Source organism: Nansenia antarctica, assembly GCF_963989245.1.
Source record: "Nansenia antarctica genome assembly, contig: SCAFFOLD_269, whole genome shotgun sequence".
In the NCBI taxonomy this organism is placed as follows: Eukaryota; Metazoa; Chordata; class Actinopteri; order Argentiniformes; family Microstomatidae; genus Nansenia; species Nansenia antarctica.
Window position 1 is genome coordinate 5,001 of NW_027662409.1, and position 5,000 is coordinate 10,000.

The following is a 5,000-nucleotide window of genomic DNA, read 5'->3' on the forward strand; positions in this document are numbered from 1 at the left end:
ACTGTCTGTCTGTCTGTCTGTCAGTGTCTGTCTGTCTGTGTGTCTGTCTGACTGTCTGTCTGTCTGTCAGTGTCTGTCTGTCTGTCTGTCTGTCTGACTGACTGTCTGTCTGTCTGTGTGTCTGTCTGTCTGACTGACTGTCTGTCTGACTGTCTGTCTGTCTGACTGACTGTCTGTCTGTCTGACTGTCTGACTGTCTGTCTCTGTCTGTCTCTGACTGTCTATCTGTCTGTCTGTGAGTCTGTCTGTCTGTCCTTCCGTCCGTCCGACTGTCTAGCTGTCTGTCTGACTGTCTGACTGTCTGTCTGTCTGACTGTCTGTGTGTGTGTTTTTCAACGCAACAACGTTTTCAGCGTTTTCATTCTACACTGGAAGTAGAGCGTTAAGTCCGAATAGCGGAATTCCTGATTTTTTTTTTTCCCCAATGGGAGAAGAAGAGAGAAAGAAAAAAATGGCTCCTTGTTTTTCTTCCTTTTTTCTCACACAGTTCGTTATTATTTTATTATTTCATTATTTCATTATTTCCACTCCGGCCAAAGTCGAGAGAGGGAAAAAACAAGCAGATTTGTCTGATTGATGTAAAGTATTAGCAGCGGGGATATAAGACGGGACCTGGGGTAATCCGTGTGGGTCTAACGGGTCTTTGGCACATTTGTAAGGATATCAAAGGAAGCCAAGTGACAAGGCTTAACGGCACCAGGGGGACACGGGGCCAAAGTGCTCGGGAACACACACCACACACACCGCCGTTGCGTGCCATTACAGTGACTGGCACTGCACACAAGGCTTTGGGGAGGTGTGTGTGTGTGTGTGTGTGTGTGGTGGTGTCAGTTAGCTTGTGCTGGCTAGCACGTACAGGCTTCATGTGTGGCGTGGGTTATTAACGCCGTCGTAAACAGAGAAGCCAGCCCAGCCAGGGGGGGGGAACCGGAGGGAGGGGTGTGTGTGTGTGTGTGTGTGTGTGTGTGTGTGGTGGTGAACCCAGAGGGGTCCACCAACGCCGCCGGGGCGCGGACGCACCGGGACAATGGCCGCCTTTGTTCTCCAGCGCTGGACTCTGGGTAAACGCTTTAAATAGGCTAGGTGGCTGTTGAGGAAGGACGCCTCTTGATGCCATTGTCTCCTCACCGACCGCGGAGTTTTGGAAGCCTGATTGGATTTCTCAACCCCACCCGCCCCCCTCCCCGCCTTCTCTCTCTCTCATTCTCTCTTTCTGTTTTTCCAGGAATCCCGACAAAAAATTTACGTAATTCTTTTTTTTTTTTTGCGCAGAACGGCCTCGAGGAAGGCCCCTCTGACCCCACCTCACCCCCTCTCACCCCACCTCACCCCCTCTCACCCCCCTCACCTCCTCTCACCCCCACCTCACCCCCTCTCACCTCCTCTCCCAGGCCTCCCCCACCTATGTTGTTCTATTGTTATGAGAATATTGTAGGAAGATACATACAGACCATTCTGTTCATTGTGTGAGTTTCTCAGGGTGAAAGCCTATGAGCACCGGTCTCCTCCTGTGTCCTTGAAACACCTCAGACGTACGTACGGTTAAGTCCCTGGAGAAGGAAGCTCAGGCAGTGTTCTGGGTTTGGGGGGGTAGGAGGGGGTAGGGGGGGGGGGGTAGTGTAGTATAGAGTGGGGACTGACTGATGCCGTTTAGCTTTAGCGCGGTCAGAGACGCCAAGACTGAAAGTGGAATTAAAGAGACGGGATTATGTTCTTTGAAAGGGAGAGAGAGAAAGAAAAAAAAAAAACGAAAAAAGAAAGAAAGAGAGAGTGCTCATTTGTGAATGAACCGCCGGGTCCCGTGGCACGGCGGTGTCCTCGGCTGCTCGCACGCTAGGCTAGGCTAGGCTCGTCTCCGCGCGGCGCGCTGACGACGCTCCTGTTTTTGTGAATGGGTTCCTGAAAGGCTGTCAGAGCCTCTCTGCCTGGCGGGAGGGAGAGAGCTGCACCACACTGACACAACCACTTACCCTACTTACCCTACTCTACCACCACATCCTCTGTCTCTCTCTCTCTCTCTGTCTGTCTGTCTCGCTCTGTCTCTCTCTCTGTCTGTCTGTCTCGCTCTGTCTCTCTCTGTCTGTCTGTCTCGCTCTGTCTCTCTCTGTCTGTCTCGCTCTGTCTCGCTCTGTCTCTCTGTCTGTCTGTCTCGCTCTGTCTCTCTCTGTCTCTCTGTCTGTCTCGCTCTGTCTCTCTCTGTCTCTCTCTTACCCTACTCTACGCCCACATCCTCTCTCTCTGTCTGCCTGTCTCTGTCTGTCTGTCTGTCTCTCTCTCTCTGTCTCGCTCTCTGTCTGTCTGTCTCTCTGTCTCGCTCTCTCTCTCTCTGTCTGTCTGTCTCGCTCTGTCTCTCTCTGTCTCTCTCTTACCCTACTCTACCACCACATCCTCTGTCTCTCTCTCTCTCTCTCTCTCTGTCTGTCTGTCTCGCTCTGTCTCTCTCTGTCTCTCTGTCTGTCTGTCTCGCTCTGTCTCTCTCTGTCTCTCTCTTACCCTACTCTACGCCCACATCCTCTCTCTCTGTCTGCCTGTCTCTGTCTGTCTGTCTGTCTCTCTGTCTCGCTCTCTGTCTGTCTCTCTCTCTCTCTCTGTCTGTCTGTCTCTCTCTCTCTCTGTCTGTCTCTCTCTCTGTCTCGCTCTCTGTCTGTCTGTCTCTCTCTCTCTGTCTCGCTCTCTGTCTGTCTGTCTCTCTCTCTCTGTCTCGCTCTCTGTCTGTCTGTCTCTCTCTCTCTCTGTCTGTCTGTCTGTCTCTCTCTGTCTCGCTCTCTGTCTGTCTGTCTCTGTCTGTCTGTCTGTCTGTCTCTCTCTGTCTCGCTCTCTGTCTGTCTGTCTCTCTCTCTCTGTCTCGCTCTCTGTCTCTCTGTCTCGCTAGCTGTCTGTCTGTCTGTCTCTCTCTCTCTCTGTCTCTCTGTCTCGCTCGCTCTCTGTCTGTCTGTCTGTCTCGCTTTCTCCCTCTGTCCACCTCTCTGTTTCTCTCTTTCTATCTATTCTCTCTCTCTCCCTCCCTCCCTCGTTCTCGCCCTCTTTCAATTAGGCGCTCTAATGCGCCTTTCCCGCTCGTTTATCGGCAAATGTTTTTGTTGTTGTTGTTGTTGTTGTGTTTCGTCCTGTGAGAGGAGAGACAGAGCGAGCGCCTCTGGGACCAGCAGCTGGCGTTCCAACAACCCTGTTGTTGTTTTTTTGTCTCCTGTACCTCTAAACGAATGAGAGAGCGGAAGAAGAGGGGAGGGATGGAATGAGGGCGGGATGAGAAAGAAAGGTCCCTCAGCTCCAGTAAACGAGGGAGGGAGTGGCTGCAGGCTGGAGATTACGTAACGTAAACGTAATCTCCCCCTCCCCGAAAGCCTATGGATTCACTTAATGAATTATCTAATTAATTTAGAGAATTATACAAATCCCCCCTTCCCAAATCTGCGTTCATTCATTACTTCCGTTCTATTTCAAGGCCTGGTTTGGTCGTTGTTAAACATCAATGGGAACCCGCCTCTTCATAAGCCCTTCTTACTTCTTACTCTACCGTACTGCCGTACAGAATCAAACGTAGATAACGCTCGAAAACACCTGTTGTTACGAAGAGATATTGAGCATCAAAGTTTTTACATTCCATTATGTTTTGTGAGATGGAACCTTTGTATTTTATGAATAACAAAAAAAAAAATCTACATTTAAAAAATAACACCACACAGGCATTAATAAACACATAATGGATCAGATTATGTAAAAAAACTAGATTTTTTAAAAACTCGAACCTTATAAGTCTAACGTCACGAAGTGCCCTGTGTTGTTGCCCAGGCGTCAGCCTACAGACGTACCACAGCCACGCCGTCTCATTCTAGTCTCTCTCCTCTGTCCAGCTCCGTGCCTCCGTGTCGTCCATTCCCACCCTCTGCTGTTCCGTTTCCTGCGAGATGAGCCACTGGTCACAAGCACGTCTGGCATTTTGTTGACTTCTCACGGAGGAGAAGCCGTCATTTTTGTTGTTTACTTCCAATTAAGTCATTATACCGCTCTCTCTCTCTCAGAGCCACGCGGTGGCCCGGACACGCCCCCTCTGTCATGTAAGAATGTTCCAGTAGGTTGTGGTGATGTCGAGGGGGCAAGACAAACGTCTGCTGACACGGTTCTGGTTGGTATCGGTTAGATAACATTCAGTGGAAAGGGAACAACAACATTCTGGAGGGTTCTTTGGCATGTCTTTAGGAATGTACATCTTGACATTGTCAATTGACTTGACAGATCCAATCTTGGTCACACACACACACACACACACACACACACACAGTCGTTTCGTTCCTCTTGCTTGTCCGGTGTGGCAATATCTCCCCCGGATACTAGCGCCTCTTTTCCTGTTATTTCTGGGTTTTGATATCAGAAAGTATGAGTATGTGTATTTAATACAATGGATGTATATGACATGTATCATCATTTACATTTACACTATTTAGCAGACTTACAATTACAGATTACAGGGACATTCTCCCTGGAGTAACTTAGGGCTCAGTGCCTTACTCAAGGGCACACTAGTGGTGGTGTTCCCAGGAGGGATTTTGTGGGAAAACTAGGGTTAGGGTTAGGGTTAGACATGCCAGCATGTACCAAGTCGACGTAGCATCTAACCCTAACCCTAGTTTTCCCACATGTACCGTATTCCCACATGTACCGTATTCTCACATGTACCGTAACATATACACAACCTCCACACCTCACCACTGTTCCTCCTCTCTCTGTACTGTAGACCTGTGGTAGGAGCCTCTGTTCTGACGTGTGTGTGTGTGTGTGTGTGTGTGTGTCCTGCAGGCTGAACTGTACGCCGTGCGCGGGCCTGTGTCCTAAGCTGTGCACGGGGGAGAAGACGGTGGACTCTGTGACGGCGGCCCAGGCGCTAAGAGGATGTACCGTGCTGAACGGCAGCATGATCATCAAGATACGCGGAGGGAGTGAGTACATAATACTCTCTGTCTCTATATCTCTCTCTCTCTCCCTCTTCCTCTCTCTTTTTC

General features: G+C 49.9%; 1 pseudogene across 1 annotated transcript in view; it reads left to right on the plus strand.

Moving 5' to 3' along the window:
- Positions 1-5,000, plus strand: part of LOC308175668 (insulin receptor-like) — a 29,715-nt pseudogene that overhangs the window by 3,603 nt on the left and 21,112 nt on the right. The window contains exon 3 of the transcript XR_013938046.1: positions 4,798-4,937. The product of XR_013938046.1 is annotated as an insulin receptor-like (transcript). The remainder of the gene's footprint in view (positions 1-4,797; positions 4,938-5,000) is intronic.